This window comes from Lissotriton helveticus, chromosome 3_1, assembly GCF_964261635.1.
Source record: "Lissotriton helveticus chromosome 3_1, aLisHel1.1, whole genome shotgun sequence".
Lineage (NCBI taxonomy): Eukaryota > Metazoa > Chordata > Amphibia > Caudata > Salamandridae > Lissotriton > Lissotriton helveticus.
In genome coordinates this window covers 1,268,004,646-1,268,027,578 of record NC_136061.1, presented here as the reverse complement: position 1 = coordinate 1,268,027,578, position 22,933 = coordinate 1,268,004,646, and positions in this window count along the sequence as shown.

The window sequence follows — 22,933 nt, the reverse complement described above, 5'->3', positions numbered from 1 at the left end:
TCAACAGCACACAGCACTCTACAGCACACAGCACTCTACAGCACACAGCACTCTACAGTGTGTGTGTGGTGTATGTGTGGTGTATGTGTGTGTGTGGTGTGTGTATGGTGTGTGTGGTCTTATGTGTGTGCTATTATGTATGTGTGTGGTGGACTTAGTTTGAGTGTTCGTTTCCTGCACATTCACACACTGCCCCTACACATTCACACACTGCTCACCCTGCACACTCACACTGTTCACCCTGCATAGTCACACACTGTTCATCCTGCACACTCACACACTGTCGCCCTGAACACTTACACACTGTTCACCCTGCACACTCACACTGTTTACCTTGCACACTCACACTGTTTACCCTGCACACTCACACTGTTTACCCTGCACACTCACACACTGCAGTCACTGTCACTCTGCAGTCACTGTTACTCTGCAGTCACACTCACTCTGCACTCACTGTCACTCTGCACTTTCACTGTCACTCTGCACTCACTGCCACTCTCGCACTCACTTTGCACTCACTGTCACTCTCGCACTCACTCTGCACTCACTGTCACTCTTGCACTCACTCTGCACTCACAGTAACTCTCGCACTCACTCTGCACTCACTACACACTGTTCACCCTGCACACTCACACTCATACAAGGCTGTTGGGATTTGCAGTGTGCACATGGACGTGGGTGCACTCCCGCTTTGTCCCTCTCCGGCGCATGTAAATACGTTAACACGAATGTCTATCCTACTTCTTTAGTAATCCAGTGAGCTATCCCTGGGGCGCTGGAGAGGGCACACCTGTGTATGAGGTCGTGTCTGGGTCGCTCCCTGCCGCCCTGTTGTCAGTTTGTGGTGGCCCATTCATAGCCTTAATCGGGGCACTACTTGTGAAGCGCTGTGTGTGTTGTTCTGGGTGCTCGGATTTGAGTACTGCACACCGATCTAGGAGCCACGTTTGTAATGCCGTGTTGGGGTAGAATAAGGCTGGACTAAGACTGTCCAAAAGGGGGTTATCAGAAGAGGAACCTGGTTTAGACCAGACCTGGGCGAAATGTAGTTTACAACGGTAAAATTTGAAAAAAAACGCTGAATTTTGCATTATACTTGCTGAAAAATATTGAACCAGTTTCCTGCTTGTATCACACGTGATTTTCTCACTCGAGGTATGGAAAAGGGCACTCACACTCATACAAGGCTGTTGGGATTTGCAGTGTGCAAATGGACGTGGATGCACTCCTGCTTTGTCCCTCTCCGGCGCATGTAAATACGTTAACACGGATGTCTATCCTACTTCTGTAGTAATCCTGTGAGCTATCCCTGGGGCGCTGGAGAGGGCACACCTGTGTATGAGGTCGTGTGTGGGTCGCTCCCTGCCGCCCTGTTGTCAGTTGTGGTGGCCCATTCATAGCCGTAATCGGGGCACTACTTGTGAAGCGCTGTGTGTGTTCTTGTGGGTGCTCTGATTTGAGTACTGCACACCGATCTAGGAGCCACGTTTGTAATGCCGTGTTGGGGTAGAATAAGGCTGGACTAAGACTGTCCAAAAGGGGGTTATCAGAAGAGGAACATGGTTTAGACCAGACCTGGCCGTAATGTAGTTTACAACGGTAAAATTTGAAAAAAAGCGCTGAATTTTGCATTATACTTGCTGAAAAATATTGAACCAGTTTCCTGCTTGTATCACACGTGATTTTCTCACTCGAGGTATGGAAAAGGGGGAAAGCGACATAGCAGTAACTCACATTGTACACTAAAGTCATAATTTCGCGACTTGTTAATTAATTTTATTGAAACTTCATAAAACATTATGCAGTTTGGATGCCACTCTGTTAGACCACGGGTATTCGTAAAAGAGCTCCAACAGCATTGTGATGCATTTTAGAGATAGAATTGTGTATTTTTTTGTACTCCCATAGTTAATTTAGAAAGCACAAAAGACATTTTTTTCATCCACAGTGCGTCAGAATTGCAGACCCTAGTGTAAAGTCGAATGGAAGCACAGGCTGAATATTACCATAGAATATTACACATTAAACGATGCAGACGAACGCGCGTCCGCCAAACTCACTGCAGAATGGTGAACGCGCCCCGACCATCTGGATTCCATTACCGCGGCACCCTGACAGCTCCTAATTGAAATCTATGGACTGCCGTGCGCATAACCGCACAGAAAATGCAGGAACTGCCCAACGTGAAATATATATGGCCTATTGCGTTAAGGCTACTACAAACACGGCACCGCGAGGACCAATTACCATGTAGATGGCAAAATAAAGTACTGAAAAATCTCGCGCACTGAGGAATTTTTCCTGCACGATTCTGAGCCCCTTAACAATACGGCTCGGAGCTCCGCCCCACTGCTGACGCAGTGGTGACGTAGGCCGAGCCCTAAAAACCAGCAGATAATAGTCCAAATGGGGTCAAAAAGAGGTGGGGAAATCTGCAAAAAGCCTGTTTCTGTGCACTGGATAAGAATGATTTAAAGCGGCGGGTCCTCTGCTATATGTTATGTTAGCTGTGCTTATATAGCGAGTGGCTAGCCCTGCAACGGCGCGTCCAAGCGCTCGCAGACGGGTAGCCAAGGTGAGTATTACTAGCAGATGGAGATATAGCCAGGAAATATCTGTTTCCAGAGACTCAGGGGACTTGCACTCAGCAACTCCATGCAGCATGAGCTAGATGGATGAAAACAGTCAGGTTTTAATCTGTTTTCTGAATGCCCAATGATCTTGTATGCTGTGCGCCATGATTGGAATAGAATTCCAGAGGGCTGGGGCAAGGGATCTAAATGCATGACCACCCCCCGCTCTACTCCTGCACCCCCTAGGAGTGCAAGCCAGGTGCAGATCTGCAGAGCGCAGTGCGCGCGTTTGGGCAAATAAAGTGCAAAGCCCCTGCAGTATCTGAGGGCCCTGGCCGTGTAGGATTTTGTGAGTGGTGCAAAGAGTCTTGAACTGAATTCTCTGTTCGATAGGAAGCCACTGCAGGTGATACAGGAGATGGGAGGTGTGACAATGCTTAGAGAGGGCTAAAAGAATGCGAGCAGCCGCATTCTAAGCCCTTTGGAGTCTCTTTGTGACAGTTTTATTGACGCCCAGTAGCAGTCCGTTACAGTAGTTGAGATGTCACTGTACCACCAATTGAATGATCACCTGCCGGGTAGAAGAGTCAAAGACCTCCAGGATGGGTTTCGAATTGCGTAGGTTGGAGAACCCGGCCTTATGGGCCGAGCGGCGCAGGGCACGCCTAAGATCTCCGAGTTCACCTGCCTCGACCGACAGAGACACGGGACACTCTGGTTGGCGTAAAAAAGTAGTTTTATTAGCTGCAGCTAAGCACAGTTATCTAAGAAGTACCACACAGGTAGGTTCTCAAGAGACTGCCACTTCAATCTGTGGCGCACAGTCTATTATACCACACAAGTTTACAATGACAACTCCCAATATACACAAAACTGACAAATAGGAATAGTTCGAAAACAAGCTATCAGATGTCTAAAACACACCCTCCTTTCAGACCCCTTGTGCTCTCCTCCCATCAGGTTAATCAACACTAGTGCCCGTAATTCAATTTGCAGGTGGCAAAACATGTGTAGAATGCTTCAAAAGAAGGGCTATGTAACAAGAGAACACACGGAGAGAATAGCGAAGGCCAGTTAAATAAGATACGGTAGAGAAGAATGGTGGGACCCAAACAGTGGAGTAAGTCATGGATTAATCAGTCTAGACATGGCTTTGCGAACTCGGCCGGACCCTGACATCAGTATCGCACACAAGGACAAAGGTTGCTCCTTGACGAGAAAAACATCGAACAGCTGAAAGGGGCAGAAAAGACCATTTTCTCTGCGTTAGCCGTGCTGCCTGAGTGAGGCAACATAAAATGGCGACTAAACGCAAAATGGCAGCTGTAGCGAAGCGAGGCTGAAAACTACGTAACCTCAGACCCTCCTTTTGCCATACTCAGGCAAGGCACGAAAGGAACCCATTTCAATCTGAGTCGATATCAATGGTCATGAGGTCACTAAGATGTTGCTGCACCATCATCTTAATGTGTTCTGTCTGTTGTGCTACTGGTTTGGAGACACAGATTGTGGCACAGAGTCCACAAATAGCTGGACCACACTGTAGACAAAGACAACAAGAAAAGACGAGTGCTAGAATCAGTCCAAGGAAAGTTAGCACTTTCCATCCCCATGTGGACAGTAGTCCCCAAAACCATCCCATCACAGACCAATCTCCAGTATATTGGTGGATAGACTCAGAGATGACATGTAGCTTAGAGATGGCTTGGTATACTGTAGGGGCGTTGTCAGGAATATAAATGCAACAACTGGACCCAATCAATTTGCAAACTCCTCCTTTATCTGCAAGTATTATGTCTAAAACCATTCTATTCTGTAAGGTCATAAGTCGATCCGCCTGAAGCTCAGCAGTCAAAATCTTCAGAGCTCCAGAAGTTACATTGATTGTGGCATCAACCACACGGATCAACTGTCGGATATTTTTGCTATTGGCCATCGGACCCCAAAAGGGAAGAAACCCTTTCAGAAAATCCCCTCCTTCTTGCCCTGCTGTATCTTCTGAATCTACCACTCCTCTAGTAACTCTCTTCCTATGATAATCAGCGGGAGCGGTGTATGTAGGAGGGAGGAGAAAAGCTACATAACATGTTCCCGAGAAGTGTGTGGGAAGCCATGCATAAGCTTTATCATGACAGATGAAATATGTACCTTGTGAAGCCACTTATGGTGCGGGTGTAGAAGGAGTATAGACATAAGTGTGGGAACAGTTGCTTCTCTCTTGCTTAGGGTTGATATTCTGGCCGTTTACTTGCAAGCACAAACGACCTCTTTGGGGTAGTACCCAAATCGGTGCAGAACTCTGTTGCTTGAGCTTGTCAGTAAGGCTAAGAGTATAGCGAGTTATATTCCACCCATCATACGCTCTCTTTTCATCTTTGGGAATCTTGATGAGATCAGCAATCTTGGCCATAGTTACAATGCCCTTTATCAAAGAACTATGACTGAAATCCACTCCACCATTATAGGATCCACCAGAAGGGTATCGAAGTAAGTTCTGGTATGCATTGGAAAACATAGCCAGATAGGCCCAAGCAGAACCTTCGTATGAGAAGGGGAGGACTAGATACGGCATTCCTCTTTGTGTATTATGTGGTATGAGACCACATACCCAACAATCAGTAACATTTACTTACAATTGATGCTGGTGTAACAGTTGAATAAACGAATTATTAATATATTCCATTCTTCTCATTTGCTCGTGATCTGGGAGTGAGTAAAACTTATGCGGTGAAACAGTAGTAGAGGGAGTTAGAGGGACAGAAACGGGAACAGGTACTAACTGCAGGACATGAATAATCCATCCTATGCATGCAAATAAACTACTTAAACCTACTAAAACACATAGGGCTACGCCACAACGACCAAATAATAATTTCTTATAATGAGCTCTCTTCAACATTTTAATATCACTTCCTTTCCCTGTACTATCCATTACTCTAAAGGCGTCGCTCACGATAATCTTCCTTAATCACTTGGCTGTGATTGTTAGCCGTCCTATGACACTGCAAGTCCTGTTGACCTAGTCACTATTCAGGTCACAGCTCAAGACTCCTACCGTGACCCTGCAACTTGCTGGATAAGGGAAGGAAAAATTTATCTTTATTAATAGAGTTTTAAAAAGTGAAAGTCCAAATTAATTGTCCTTAGGGGATCTTTTCCTCAGATTATATTGCTTCTTTCCCAGCGTTGTCTGGTCCTGGAATAAATGTTCGGGATCTGTTGTATCGAGTTTCAGATGAACGGGTACAGCTTCCTGTAGAACATCATCGTCCTCTTTCTCCGAGCTAGTCCAATCCAGGTGTGCACTGCTGAACGGCACGAAACTGGGTACCTGTTCAAACTCACTGTCACCAATACCTTCTCGGACCCACTGGTCATACGGCAAAGGCAATGGTACCCTTTTGCAGTGCACACCGTGGATCCAATGTTTTCCCCCAGGACCTTGACAGCTGTACGAGTTGTAAGCAGAACTTGTCTTGGAGGCCCCCAGCGAGGTTCCAGGTTCTTTTTTCTCTGGAAATTTTTCAGGCACACCCAATCCCCAGGCTGGATGGTGTGTCCGGGATCTGAAGAGGTCTCTGGTAGAGCGTTTTGGACCTGTTGACGAATGCCATGCAATTTAGTGGTGAGAACATGCAAATAGTCAACCAACAGTGGGTAGGGGATATCTGAGTACTTTTTGGGTCTGGGGACTCCCCAGACATTAGCTGGGCGTCCAAACACAATCTTGTATTGGCTAAGCCCCAAACGAGAATGAACAGTTGTTCTAGTAGAAAGGAGTGCCAAAGGCAAAGCATCAGGCCAAGAAAGGCCTGTGCTGGCCTGAATCTTTGCTAGCTTAAGTTTGAGAGTGTCATTGTAGCACTCCACCAAGCCTGCTGACTGAGGATGGTTTGCCGCGTGGAATTTCTGTCTAATGCCTAGACCTACACACACCTTTTGCATAATTTCACCTACAAATTCACTTCCATTGTCACTCCAGACAATGCGCGGCAAACCAAACCTCGGGAAGAATTCTTTCAGGAGTATTTTTGCAGTGGACAAAGCAGTGTTGTCCTTTAGGGGGTAGGTCTCTATCCATCTGGAAAAGGCACAAACCACCACCAGGACATACTTGAGATTATTGAAACGCTCCATATGGATGTAGTCTATTTGCAGTACCTCGAATGGGTACGTAGGGGGTGCAAAGTGACTGGCTGGAGTTGGAGTTCCCTTTCCTGGATTGTGCATCAAACAAACAATGCAATGTTTCACCACATTTTCTGCACATTTAGGAATACCAGCATTCTGCCATACTGGAGCTAAAAGCTTACATATACCCCGTGCATTAATATGGGCTGGTCCATGGGCCATAGTGACTACAGGCAGTACATACGCATCAGGTAACAACCATCGTTGATGCTCTGACAATTCCGTCCAACATCCCGTACTATCCAACATTCCCGTACTTTCTCTCCACGTACTTAATTCCTTCTCAGTGGCCTCCTTCTGGATTGCTTTCACACTTTCCACTGTGTCCTCACACATACCAGCTTCTGCAACCCATCTAGCAGGCCCTGCAACATACATGCGACTTCCAACATTCCTCGCTGTTTCCTTCGCTATCTCATCTGCAAACGCATTTCCTTGACCCACATCATCAGTAATCTTTTTGTGCGCACTGCACTTCACAATCGCTATTTGAGTAGGCAGGGCAAGTGATTCGAGAAGGTCAGTTACCAACTGACCATGCTGTATCTTGGTGCCGTGGGAGGTAAAGAATCCTCTTTCCCTCCACAAACGACCAAAACTATGGGTGACACCAAATGCATATTGGCTGTCGGTATAGACAGTCACTATCTTCTCTTTCGCCAACACACATGCTCTTGTCAACGCAATCAATTCTGCAGCTTGCGCTGAATTATGCGGAATGCGTGCAGTTTCTACCACTGTATACAACGTCGTTACTGCATAAGCAGCTGTGGTTTCACCGTTAGGGAGCTTGAAACATGACCCATCTACCCATAGGATCCCATCCGGATCCACAAGTGGTGTGTCCTTAAGGTCTATTCGACCCTTCGTTTCTTCTTCAGTGCGAAGAAAACAATCATGCTGATCTTGTACATTGCTAGCATCCAAAGCAGGCAACAATGTTGCTGGATTCAGGACATTACATCTTTTTATGTGTATGTGACTAGCCAGAAGTGTTAACTCGTATCCAGACAAGCGAGCACTCGTTAAATGCTGAGTTTTCATCCTATTAAGAAGAGTATCTACTGCATGTGGCACCATAACATTAAAAGTATGATCTAGCACTAGTCCAGCGGACTGACGAATAGAAATTGCCGCTGCTGCTGTTGCTCTAAGGCAACTAGGTAATGCCTTAGCTACTGGATCTAATGTTGCAGAAAAATAGGCACACGGCCTTTGTTTGTCGCCAAATCGTTGCGTCAATACTGATAATGCGCAACCTTCCCTTTCATGCACATAGAGTGTGAAAGGTTTACTGTAATCTGGAGTACCCAACACAGGAGCAGAACACAAAGCAGTACGCAAATCGGAAAAACTCTTTTGACATTCATCAGTCCAAGGCAAATGCTGGGGCGTGTCTTTAAGTGTAAGTGCCAACAGTGTTTAGCAAGAAGGGAAAAATTTGGAATCCACTGTCTACAGTAAGAGGTAATGCCTAAGAAAGCACGCACTTCTCTTTGTGTGGATGGTACAGGCATTCGTGCAATTGCATGAATACGTTCTGGAGTCAATCGCCTTCCCTCCTTCGACAAGAGATGACCCAAATAGGTAACCTCTTGTCGGCAATATTGTAACTTGGAAGACGATACTTTATGATGTGAATCAGACAAATGCTGTAAGAGCGACACAGTTGCTGCTTTATAAACATTTTCAGAATCTGCAGCGATCAACAAACCATCCACATATTGAATAAGAGTGGCACCTGAGGGCAAAGAAAAGGTATCAAGTTGTGACTTCAAAGCTTGACTGTATATTGAAGGACTTTCACAATAGCCTTGGGGTGCGCGCTTAAACCAGAAGCTGCGGCCTCCGAGAGAGAAGCCGAAAAGATCCCTACTTTCTTCGGCAATGGGAATGCTAAAGAAAGCATTTTTAAGATCAATCACTGAGAACCAACTTGCTGAAGCAGGAATCATGGTAAGCAAAGCTGTGATATCTGGCACAACAGGGAATTGAGGGACAACAATTTTGTTGACCTCTCGAAGATCAATTACAAAACGATACACAGGTGGTTGAGAGGGATCAGTACGTTTAAGAATAGGCAAAACAGGACTATTGCAAACGTTTCCTCTAGTCTCTTCAACCACACCCTTCTGAACCAAATCATGAACAATGGCCAACAAAGCTCTCTCACCATCACTGGATATTTTATATTGTGGAACACGTGGCATCTTAACATTGTCTTTAACAGTAATTACATATGGTGGAATTTGCAACAAGCCAACATCATTTGGACCCACAGCCCAAAGTGTAGTGGGAAGTGAACGCAACTCGGGTGGTAGCTGTTCTTTAGATACATACATTGGAGAAGTCAACTTATCACCTAAAGTAAGGTGCACACCAGAGGGTGAACAATACAGTGTAGCATGCAAACGTTTCAGTAGGTCCAAACCCAACAAATTTTCTCCGCATCCTGTCGTTAAAAGGAGTGGAGCTTCCAAATCGTAGGGACCAATAGAAATGGGCAAAGGACAAGAGATAGGATTCGAAACTGGGGCGCCAGAGAATCCTACAGAAACATTTGTTAAGCCAGAAAAAGGTGCCCCAGGGAGTTTAGAATGCATTATAGAACTTCTCATAGCACCAGTATCCAAGAGAAATGGTTCTGTAACACCTAATGCCATAACATTAACATAAGGTCCTTCCTGATCTACTGGAACTGATATGACTCCCTTACTTTGCCTCTGGCTGTCCTAGCTAGTATGGAAAAGCAACGTCCCCATTATCGAAACAATAGTCATCATTGTAGTACTGTGCAGATTGAGAATTCTGCTGATCAAAATAGTACGTAGAGTCTTGAGAGGGAGAGGGACGTCGTTCCTGAGGTGGCACACCACGACCCCTTCCTCTGGATATGGATCGAGAATCACCACGACCCCGTGGCGCCAATGATCCACCATACCGTTGCAATAAAATTGGACAAGTGTTCTTAAAATGACCATCTTCTTTACAATAAGCACACTGGTTGGGCCCCAATGGAGCTCGTGGAACTGAGGGGACTGGCTTCTGCAACAACCTCTGAAACTGCGGGGGCTGTGAAAATGCGGGCTGAGCAGAACGAGGGGGATAAGCCTGTTGCAGAAGGACTTTTGTTTTCAAGTCTTTAGTCTTTTTCTCCGCTTTCTCCTTGTCCTCCTTATCCCTATTCTCATAATATTGAGCAGTAGCCAATATCTGAGCAGTGGAAGAGACAGCCCAAGAACTCTCTGATTGTTTTAATTTATTTGATAATTCTGGAAGTAAATTAAAAACAAATTTGTCTACGAACAATCGCTGTCCACCTTCAGTACTCATGTCTTGACCACTATGGTCGATGAAAGTCTCCTCAAACCGAGTAAAGAAGTCGGAGACACTTTCATCCGTCTTTTGCTTACACGCCGCTAACTTATCCCAATTAACACGCATCGCAGGCATTAAAGTTTTCATCAAATCTATTATTTTTCCAGGCAAATCTGTGATCAGGGCATCCGGTTTGGCCCCACCTACTTGACCTGCATCCGCAGCTGTAATGGCAGCCCAATCACCACCTAGAGCTACCGCATGATCCTGCCTACGAATCTTGGCCCATATTGCTTGTGGGACTACATTCCCCATGAGTAAGTCAATATCTGCCAAATTCATAATACAAGCGTCAACAGTCTGAGACAGCTCTTTATAATATCCCGCAGGATTCTTACGAGGGTCCGGTAAAGACTGCTTGAGTGCCAATACTTCAGATCTTTTCCAAGGATCGTGTACCCATATACGCTGAAAATGAGCAGGAACACCAGGAACATTACCTGATTGTGGATCGGCATCTCTCAGTATCGCAGGAACTTCTCGCATTGGGTATTGTGCCGTTTTACGACGAACCGCCGGATCAGGCTCAAGAGAATTTTGAGAGAAAAGTGTAGATCGAAAAGCAACAAGTTTCTGAACAGCATGCTCTACAGCAGGACCCACAATAAGTCCCTTATCAAATTGATCCTGTAGGTCAAATAAATCCTGAGGAGGCGAGTCTAAATCTATGTCTCCCCATTCCTTAATCAGAGTATTACACATGACATCAAATACATATCTCTGTGTGGGCGCGTTCCATTGAAGGAAAGTATCTAAAATATCACGTGTATTATACTGTACACGACTCATAATCCAATTATAGGCAAGGGAATCTAATTTAGTCCGTTCTTCCAAATCTGGAAATTGACTACGAGATTGCCTCCTAGACGAGGCAGGAGAGAAGAAAAGAGGTCCAAGAAAAGGTGACAAAAGACCTGAGACAGTGTCGACTAAACGCCGTCGAGCTGCAGGGGAATCTGACACTAAAACGGGGAACAAAGTGTTCTGTAAGACAGAAGAGGAATCTGTAGCAAAAGAAACGACAGATGGAGAAGGCTGAGGCACAGGAGATTGGGGTACCGATATTGCGGGCAGAGGGGGTTGAGGCGGAATCACAGGGACAGGCAACTGTGCAGGAAGTACAGCGGCTGCATTGGCAGCGGGCTGTAATGGCGGTGCATTAGCACCTAACACATAAGGCGGAGGTAATGTCAACAAATGGGACATAAAAGAATCATCATCAGGAGTTTTACTCTTTGATACCGTAGGCAATACAGGATAGCATCTATCTATTGCCATGCGATGTTGTCTTTCTAAAACCTCAACCGCTTGATCAGCTTCGTCATTTTTAAATTGTTGGGCAGCCTGCAGAATCGACATACTCTGTTCTTTCTTATCTTTCTTCATTTGCTTAATTTCTTTCTGTTTGGCTTCCTTGCGCCATAGGCGAAATGAGTCAAACATTGCCTGCCGGGCTTTTCTCTTGAATAAAATCGCTTCCAAATTATCTAATATATCTGGCTCAAAGGACCCATTTTGTGGCCATTGCAAAACACCGTCCTTTTTAGTGTAACGGGTCCATATATTTCATTAAAAACTAAAGGACCCATACCGTGCTTTGAGTAAAGTTCGTAAGTAGGAGTTCCAACTGGAGGAATTGGACAGGAATCCTCCAATCGGGAATCCGCAAAACAACCACAACAACAACATTTCTTAAACTTACTAAATCCAGGCATTTTGTCCTTACAAACGTCAAGGGATTCTTAGACAATAGAGTCACAGCACAAACGTACTTACCCCTTGGCTTCGGTTAGCGCGCTAATCGAATAACAAAATACAAAAACAGAGAGAGTGGGCGCTACCCACAAATACTTAACTAAATGCTTTTCTCACGCCAACAGATGTCAGTCTATCGTCTCGCGATACCAATCATCACCAAAGGGCCAAGGCAGGGTGACAGTCAGGGCAGCAGTCGTCAGCAGCCGTCGGGAAGGAGTAGCCACGCTTCAAAAGACCTTCGGTCCACTTCGACATGCAGGGGTCGCTCACGTGGTTCGCGAAATCCTCCGGAATTTTCCTGCGAAGCTCCTCACGACTCTCAGGCAAAAACTACTACCGCTGAAGTCGCCCACACGTTGGGCCGCCAATTGGAGAACCCGGCCTTATGGGCCGAGCGGCGCAGGGCACGCCTAAGATCTCCGAGTTCACCTGCCTCGACCGACAGAGACACGGGACACTCTGGTTGGCGTAGAAAAGTAGTTTTATTAGCTGCAGCTAAGCACAGTTATCTAAGAAGTACCACACAGGTAGGTTCTCAAGAGACTGCCACTTCAATCTGTGGCGCACAGTCTATTATACCACACAAGTTTACAATGACAACTCCCAATATACACAAAACTGACAAATAGGAATAGTTCGAAAACAAGCTATCAGATGTCTAAAACACACCCTCCTTTCAGACCCCGTGTGCTCTCCTCCCATCAGGTTAATCAACACTAGTGCCCGTAATTCAATTTGCAGGTGGCAAAACATGTGTAGAATGCTTCATAAGAAGGGCTATGTAACAAGAGAACACACGGAGAGAATAGCGAAGGCCAGTTAAATAAGATAAGGTAGAGAAGAATGGTGGGACCCAAACAGTGGAGTAAGTCATGGATTAATCAGTCTAGACATGGCTTTGCGAACTCGGCCGGACCCTGATATCAGTATCACACACAGGGACAAAGGTTGCTCCTTGACGAGAAAAACATCGAACAGCTGAAAGGGGCAGAAAAGACCATTTTCTCTGCGTTAGCCGTGCTGCCTGAGTGAGGCAACATAAAATGGCGACTAAACGCAAAATGGCAGCTGTAGCGAAGCGAGGCTGAAAACTACGTAACCTCAAGGTGGCCAAAGAATGTACCTGTCACTTTTTTGTTGTGGAGTTCGAACGAGCGGGAGTTGTCCAACCAGTCCCCTAAGTTATTCACTGCACTTTTTGGTTGGGGTGGAATACCCAGTGCAGCGGGCCACCACTAGTCATCCCATTTGAGGGGGTCCCGGCCAACCAGAAGCGCCTCTGTTTTTGAGGAGCTGAGTTGGAGGTAGTTTTCTGCCAACCAATCAGAGATGGCTAAGATATCTTCAAGGAACTTCAGTTGGTCGTGGGCTGGGTTGTTGGTGAAAATGAATAGGAATTGCGTGTCGTCCGCGTATGAAATCATCTTGATCTTCTGGACTTTGGCCAGAAGGGGCAAAGGGCGTACGTACATGTTAAACAACGTGGGGCTCAGAGCAGAGCCCTGAGGGACACCGCTGTTGAGTGGATAAGAACTGAACATGTAAGGTGGGGCGTGGATCTGAAAGGAGCGATCAGATAGAAAAGACGCAAACCAGGCCTAGGCCTTACCACTGACCCCGATCTCCCTGAGACGTTGGAGCAGGATCTCGTGGGAGACCGCGTAGAAGGCCACACTCAGATCGAGTAAGATCAGTGCCGAGGTGTTGCCCTCGTCCAGCGATGCCCTCTGCTGCTCTGCAGCGGAGGAGCATCCCCCCCACTCCAGCAGCCTAAAAACTTGAAAAAAAATTATAATAAAATTGCATTCTTATTGTTTTATTTTTCAAGTTCTAAGGGCTGAGTCTTGGGGGTGGGGCCATTGCGGGGCAGTCACAGAGGTTTCAGTGTGCATGTGGGTTTGGCAGGCCATCTTAAGAAGGCCAAACCGACATGCGCGCTGAGATGTCTCTAACCCGGGCTGTGTTACAGCAGCAGGCACAGGCTCCCAGTCTTTCTAGGAACGCAAACCCGGGTGCTCAGGCCAATCATGATGCTCCTCTTCTGCTGCCAGCAGTGTGAGAGCAGCATCTGGATTGGCCGCAGGGAAGTCTGGGAGCCTGTGCTGCAGTAGAGCCAGAGAGGAGCAGAAGAGCAGCGATGCTGCAAGCGGCAGGTATGTTCTCTTTGTTTGTTTGGTTTTTTTTCTATTTTCTTGTCGTCCACTCCATCCCTCCCTTCCACCCTGCCACTCTGCCCTGACACCAGACGCTACTGATGATTTCCCTTAAAAGCAATTGACAGCTAAATTGCCATTTTATTACACATGATTTCTTGCAGGAGTGGCTAATGTTAGTGCTCTAGATTTAGCAGGTGGAGTATACTTTCCGAATGAAGTTCAATTTACAGTTAGTAGATGCACCAAACATTATTCCACATGTAATTCATATCCAGCATTTCCCGATTCTAATAAATTGTGTGTGGTTCAATGTCTGAAGGTGTATGCATATGTCACTAGAGAGGGTAGACTGGATTCTGCAGTACAACTATTGATTGCTTTACAGAAACTGCATTGACCTGTGCAATCTGTGACTATAGCTAGGTGGGTTTATTGGTTATTGGCTGAGGCTGAAGTTGATGTTTCCTTATTTGATGCTCTCGCAACAAGAGGGTCTATCGCACTGTCAGGGGGTCCCATGCTCAGCCCCGACAGGGCTAACTGATTGTCCGTCTCCTCAACAGGCGAATTACTACGGGCCCTTTAAGGATAGCCTTTGTGTACGTGACGGAGGCTTCGCATCTGGACCACCTGACTTTTCGGGCCTATCAGGAGTGGCCTCTCACCATATGAGGAGAGACCCGGAAGACGCTGTGTCTTCGTCGTGGGAGGAGGAAGTTAGACGCCAGGAGAACCACGCGACCGGGAGGACGGAAAGCACCGTGGGGACGGATTCCTTGGAAGTGGACGACACCAGGAGCAGAGAAGGTGCCGGACCGAGAACAGAAGAGGAGCGGACGGAGGCAGCTGTAAAGCCAGGAGGCCAACGACACCGCGTTTCGCCCAGCCACGCAAAGGAGGACGCGTGGCTCTCCCAGGTGCGTGCTCGTTTGGGTTCTTTGTTAAACTTTAAGAAGGGAGGGACCGGATAGGGGACCGTGCAAACACCGGGGCACCTCGTTTAGCAAAGCCGTGTATAGCTCACTGAATGTGGTGGTGGTTTTTGCTTTATCCCTCACACCCTCCCTATTCCAAGAGTTTCTAGTAAACGGAACAACCCACTAAAAGCCACGTTCTTTTCTTTTCTTCCATGTGCTGGAGTGTCCCGGACCCCGACCCAGGAAGTGCCCCGAGGATCACAAACCTACCACCGACCCCGTGTCTGACTGAAAGACTTTGTTTTGTTGTTCTACAGTCTGTAAACCGCAATAAACTAGATAAACAGTCGCCCTCTAGTCTTGGCTCCTTCCCTTCTTGTGACCGAAAGGTGACACGCACCAAGACATAGGCTTTGGGTTCCAGGTTGGAAGACATTATGAGAGCGGCAGATTGGTTGGCAGAGCCAGGTTTTTCTTTTTTTTTTAAATCATAAACCAATCGTGGATGTTGCTTCTGTTGTGGATCAGTTTTAAACAAGCATAATCAGAAGCCTCCAGTCCTGGCATAAAATAAAAAAATATCTAGCTATCCCCTCATAAATGTTCAATTCTGTCAAGGACAAGGACATTTTATGATGTATTATTATTTGCAAATTATAAATAACACTATCTTATGATTCATACATCTCCCTGCTCCATGAAATATGGAGATATAGTGATCCAACACTCCTTATGGCTTTGGTCTTTACATTTTCGGTAGCAGAATTGAAGCAGGAGTGAGGTCTTTATGTGGACGACCAAAGGGACGCATGCAAGCTGTGACATGAGGGCATTTGTCATCAGGAATCCGAGAACTTACCTTTTTTTGATACATGGGCTCAAGTTGTTTGTTCTTGTTACTTCTTCATGATATACTTTATGTTTAGCTGTATGTGTCTACAAAGTGATTGCAAAGAAAGAGGCAGAAACGTGGAGTCTCACTTACTTAAGGAAGGGATGTGTAAGCCGATTGGTGGGAGAGAGCTGTAGTTCTGTATAAAATATTGATGGGAAATGTAGTTTGTGATGAAAGTGGTTTTTCATTGCCTGCTTTGCTTGCAGTTAATAACTGAAAAGTATAATCCTCACCTCTGTGTCCTTTATAGAATTGAAAAGTTTTTACACGATAGCTATAAAATGTTTTATATTTTCTTCATGGCCCAAAATGGCAACGTAACTTAGGGAAAATGCGTATTCAAATTCTATGGTGCCTTTCTTTGACTTCCGGGTCAGAAAAGGAACGGCAGCCTATAAAAGCAAGTCAGCTGCTCCGCTGGGCACAGCGTCAGTGCTCTGGAATGCCCCAGAACTCTATTTATCGCTTCTTCAGACATCCTGAAGCTCTTCAGTCCTTTTGTGTTGTTCCTCACGTCAGTTTCCGAACTCTGGCTCCTGCCTCTTCATCCTTCCCTTGGAGGATTTTCCCTTGTTTGTCCAGGTTTTTTCCTCTTGATACTGGCCCTTTGTTCTTCCTGGTTATCACCACTAGACTTCCTCTGAATTCTCTGCTGTTGTTCCTCACTGGAGTCAAAGATCTTTATGTAAGACTAAGCAAGCTACGTTCCCACTCAAGGACTGCCCTCAGCACCATTGCTTTCTCCGCTGAGACCGACAACCCCACTGACTTAAGGCTGACACGGAACCTAAGAAAACAAACCGCTGTCTCTCCAACGCATGCCTACATGCCAACCCTCCCAATTCAGGTGGTAAATACTGATTTCAAGGCTAGTCTCCCCCCTTCCGATTCCTGCATGCAGACCTCTACTTAGGGATGCGGAATCATGATCTGCTGTAAACAAGGCAGTTTGAGCTCAGCAATATATATCCTGAGTCAGAGCGCTTTGCCCATAATTCTTGAGGGGGAGGTTAATGGGTGTGACAGGCCTCGACATTTAATTTTTGGCAGTTTTACATTGGGAATACAATAAACAGAGTCTAGAACTCTGTTTTTGTTTGGGCTATGTCAGTGGTGCCCAACCTGTGGTCCAGGACCCCTGAGAGTCCTCGGAGCATCCTATTGGGTTCCGTGACTACCCAGAAAATGAAATAATAATAACAGATTAATACGGTGTATATAAATAAAGAAGCTAAATGTACAATTGAAAATTATAAATTGTACTGTAAATGTGAAGGAATTTTAAATTGGAGGCTAAAAATTAAATTAGTGTCCTCAGATTGATTCATGGGAGCAGTGGAGGTGCATCAAACAGAATAGAGTATGGACAATGAGTGGCCTTGAATGAATTTTGAAAAGCTCCAACCTTTCAGTAAAAGTTTTTTTTTCATTCATATGCCTTTGCGAATTAAATAAAATGTGTCATCATTTGTGTAATTGTTTGCTGAATGTTTTTCTCTGTATTTTATGTATACTATATTGCGGTTCAAATCATTGGCAATGCTCAGGCTGGGGTCCCCGGCTTTCAATATTTATTCAGTGGGGGATACCCTGATTCCAATAATGATTCAGTGGGGTTCCCTGGGTACCAGTTATGATTAAGTGGGGGTCCTCAGAATTCAAAAGGTTGAGAACTACTGCACTATGCTATCAAACTGACAAAAATAAAATGTTGATTCTCTGTAACCATACATGCACATAGACCTGATTCAGACAGATTTCCTCTGCTTCACTCTGAGCCTATGGGGAAAATACATTCTCCTGACTATTTTTTTTTATCTCCCACTTGCCTGCTCTAAAATGTTGGTATATATCTTGTGGTCCACCAGTTATTTGATTGCATTATACAAACAATAAATACGTAGCTAAATACATGTTTTTTGAAGGAAAAAATTGCCTTATTTAGGTGACGCCCGCCTGAAATTGCCTCTGCTTCAATACAAGTTAATGGGGTACATACATTCCCCTGATTTTTTTCAAAACCTCCCACTTTCCTGGTCTAACATGTTGGCTTGTATGATTGAGCCAATTGACAGTTATCTTCAAAAACCTAGGGCCCCATTTATGAAAAGTATGGTATCGCTGGAGAAAAACGGCGATGCAACACTTTTCAGTGCTCCCTCCTTCCGACACCATGGATGCGCTGTATTTAAACGACAGTGCTCCATGTCGCAAGGATTGAACAGATACGTCAGGAATCCTGACGTATCTGTTGGTGCAGTAATAACATATTGCTGGAGTGTCACAAAACAGAAACAACTCCAGCAATGTGTCAGTCATTACACATGGGCGAGTTCCATGTAAAAGCTGTGTCACCCCTTATGCCTGCTGTGCAGCAGGTGTAAGGATTTCATGCAGTGAATTCATAGAAGTGGCGCCGTGAAATCTTATAGATTTCACTGCACCACTTCTATGACCCTTTTTTGTGTGAGAACGCCCACCCTGCATACATTGTGCCTGACGCATGTATAATGTAGCGCAGGGCTTTACAAAGTGACGCATCTGCCTAGTAATTAGGGCTTTGGGTGCCGCATTCTTTACGCTGCCGCAGCATCGCAACAAAAGTGATGCCACAGCAGTGTAAGGCCTCATACATAAGGACCCTATACTTTGGCTAATTCCTACATACTCTGGGTATTTCTGTACAGCACACAGCCGTGCCAACCTCCTCCTCCTATCTCACAGCCACGCGCTGCCTCATAAACGCGTCTCTCTTTCTCTCAACCCTCACTCTTCGCTTTTCCTTCCCTTCCCTCCGACCTGTCGCTCCCTCAACTCTCCTCGCCCGTGCTCGCCCCTAACCCTCTCCTTATCTTCCCCCTCCCTCATGGAGTTTGTGGATTAGTTCTGCCATCTGAGCACAAGGGGATTTACAAAAGAACGTGACTCAGAGGACTCGATGACCCTCTTTCACCCTATTCAGCCCCCTTCCTCCTCTCTTCTAAGTCCTTCCAACTCCCACCCCGCCTTTTTTCGTAGTCTTTATTGCACAAACTTGGCCTTGAGACATTTTGCAACAGTGCCGGACTACATTACACGTTTTTCTTTGTAAGCACAGTGTGATCGGGTAATTTGCTCAGGGTCACAGGATGCTGCGTTAAAGCTGGGATTGAGTCTGTTTCCCCAGATTCCAAGGTTGGCAGCTCTGTAGACTAACCCACACCTCCTCCATTTCTCACAACCACTCCTTTCTGCTCCTTAACTCCATTCCAGGTTCCTTCTTTTTCCATCCAATCTACTGTCTTTTCCCCTCCCTCCACGGTTCCTAACTCTCTTTTAATCCAAACCTATTTTTCTCTAATATGTCTTTCAGATTGCCCACCAAGATATCCAGCACCCTCTGAGTCTTTCTACCAGACCCTCTACCTCCCACAAATGCACTGGCAAGAACTGGTCACATGCTCAACCTCACACTTAATTGAAGATGGCGAAAGTCCTCCCAAACAGGCTCTATTGACACTGATTTGGCTTTTTTACCTCTTGCCCATGAGGGGCAATGGCCTACACACCTTCCCCAGGAAAATCCAAGCAGCCCCCATAACTGAGGTCCTTATTTTCCCCTAAGGTGTGTGCAGCGAGTCATGTATGTGTAGCATGCTGCATGCGTGCTGTGTGGCTTGGTGCATGGGGTTCCGCAGGCAGAGGACAGGCGGGGCCTGGCTGCACAGCATGGTTGTCCTCCACCAGGGAGTATTGACCCTTCTCTGTGGATGTGACATTCTTGAAGCTGCTGTCACTGGAGCTCTGACTCAAATACCTCACTGATGGACATAGACATACCCTTCCTTGCGGGTAGATCCTTCCGCCACAGTGCCTAAGCTCCACTTTCTTCATTTGTGTTTTCAACAGGGGGCTATTTTGTCCCAAAGAGGTAGGTTTCAGTCAAAACAAACCCACACACCTTTCACAGTTGCTATCACCCCCATCTCTCCCTTTCCCGAAAGGTGATGGAGAAGCTGGAATAGCCAGGGTGATGACGATGCTCTCTGCCCCATTTGGAGGAATGTGAATTCTGAACATAATTTGTAGTTTGGGGGATCATTGCTTCCCTCTCAGATCAGGCAAAAACATGTTTCCCATCAAGTCATCAGCTGTGCTTCCCCTGGACCCTGGATGGAGATAGTGCATCATCACCCAGAGAGAAACTCTCCAGAGGCAGGGATCTTTTCACTGGAAACACCCTGCTCCTGCGACCTCTCCTAGAGGAAGCCACATTGCCCAGTCTGTGAAGAGGAGCAGGCCAAATCCTTAGTAGACCATATTAACTGGACACCAACACTTTGTGAACTATCCGATTGGTACCCCAAAATATCACCACTTCTTGTACGTCCTTTTAAATCTGTGAGTCGCTTTGATCTGTGGGCACCCAGCTGGCAACAGCGACCTACGTGCACAAACCTGTTGTGTAATGTCCGCTCTCTAGTCTCTCATGCCACACAGGTTTGGGACCTCATTACAACGGAGAGGCCTGACCTGTGCTTCTTAACGGAGACCTGGCTTAAGCCCCACACAGTCCCAGCTATCACACTTGGGGTACCAACGGGGTATAAAATGGCTAGGTCGGACCGCCCGATTAAAACGGGAGGAGGGCTAGCCATTGTATTCAAACAGGAGATGGAGGTTGTAGTCATAGAAACTGTGTGCACCCCAGATATGGAGCTCATGATCTTTACGATCAACCCTACTGCTAGGGAAGTGAGGAAAGGTGCACTTTTGTACCGCCCTCCTGGCTCGTGCGGGCCCTTTTCCATTAAATTAATGGAACTTTTGGCACCCCACATACAAACCAACTCTGATTTTCTTCTGGTGGGGGATTTTAATATCCACAGTGAGATCACCACGTGCATTGATGCACAGACGGTGTTAGCAGACCTGGCCACACTGGGACTTACTAAAAAGAATCAGGGTCCGACTCATTCTGCGGGCCATACCCTCGACTTAGTGCTCTATAACTCTGCAGCTATTAACTGTCTTACCCCCAACCAAGTTGTTTGGACCGATCATTCAGTCATTGTGTTTTACACTCGTGACAACAACAAAGCCAAAACTATCTATAAGAAGTTGGCCAATGTCAGAAGGCCTTGGTATAGATTAACCCCCGACAAATTTAGGGCCAACTACTCGGAACCTAAGTGGGAAGCATTTGGTGATGACGCCACCTTAGCTCTAAAGGCTTTCAGTGACGCTGTATTAACAACTATCAACCATGTGGCCCCACTAAGAACCTATAAACCACGACCGGCTCCCAAACAAGAAGTCTGGTTTACGGGAGATCTTAGGCAGCAAAAAAAGATCATGAGAGGGTTGGAGAAAAAATGGAGAGTCACACATAAGGCAGACGATAAGGAGAATTTCAGGAGGTCGTCCAAAAAATATCACAAGGCGATCCGAGCTGCCAGGAAACAACACATAGCAGCCCAATTATCAGATGCTGGCTCCAATGCAAAACTCCTGTACTCAATTCTGCAGACTTTCACCAAGCCCGCTGCCTGTGACACTGATGGGGTCGAATCCCAAGAAATCTGTGATAACATCTCACAGTTTTTCGTAAGGAAAATTGACGCCATTTATAATAAAATATTAACATCCAAATCCCCCTCTTATGACCCAGTGACAACAACTGACTGTCAAATCCCGTCATATACCATGACTCCAGACAATGAGGCTAAGACGCTTATTGCCTTCCCACCTATCTCTATGGAAGAGCTGACTGCCCTTGCCATGCAAACAAAGAGTGGGTGCCAGTCTGACATCATCCCAGCACGTATTATGCCAACTTTGCTGGAGATTTTGGGGGCTGGAATACGGCAGATAGTTAACATATCTCTGCTTACTGGGGAAGTACCGCTGGAATGGAAACAGGCACTTGTGAGGCCTCTGCGCAAAAACAACGCGATTCCGTGGTCTGAGTTGACGAATCTGAGACCGATCTCCCTTCTCCCTTTTTTAGGGAAGCTTGCGGAGAGGCACGTGAATCAGCATTTGTCGAAATTCATTGAACACGCGGGTGTACTGGACCCTTCCCAGTCGGGCTTTAGACCTAGACACAGTACTGAGACTGCCTTGCTGTCTGTCGCTGACAATCTCCAGAGGCTACAGGACAGGGGTTATTCCGCTGTTCTGGTGCTTCTGGACTTGTCAGCGGCGTTTGACACTGTGTCACATGACATCATGACCTCCAGACTAGTTGACATCGGTCTGGAAGGCAAGGCCCTGGCCTGGCTCAGGAGTTTTTTCAGCGAACGCACCCAGAGAGTCATCCTGGGACCATATCAATCAGAGGAGGTGGTGATCTCAAAGGGGGTGCCACAGGGCTCTTGTTTGAGCCCCACGTTATTTAACATCTATGTGGCCCCCCTAGCGAACATCATGAGATCCCACGGGTTCATTCCGGTTTCATACGCGGATGATACCCAACTCCTCTTCCCTTTTAAAACTATGACTCCTGAGGTGCGGGCCTCCTTCGCCCAAGGGATGAAGGAGGTGTCTCGCTGGATGGCAGCCAACTATTTGCAGTGCAACGTCTCCAAAACGGAGGTTATGCTTTTCGGAGAGGCAAAACGGTTGTGGACCCCGGACTGGTGGCCTCAAGACCTTGGCCCGGTCCCTGTGCCCAAAACCGTGGTAAAAGACCTGGGAGTCAAACTGGACCATGAGCTCACCTACACACAACAAACTAACCAAGTGGTGGGCTCATGCTTCCATGTCATAGGGCTTCTCAGGAGAGTATTCCCCCTGCTACCAGATACCACCAGGAGAACGTTGGTCCAGTCCTTAGTTTTAAGCAGGCTGGACTACTGCAACGGGTTAATGCTAGCTGCCAATGAGGGCATCTTTGCTAGATTGCAGGTTGTGCAAAATACGGCTGCACGACTGGTACTGAATGTCCCGCCCCGTACTCCCTCAAAACCACTGTTGGCCAAACTGCACTGGCTTCCAGTTAGGCAGAGGGTGATGTTTAAGATCTGCTGCGTCATCCACAAATGCCTAACTGGAACTGGTCCCGGTTACCTCACTGAGAAATTT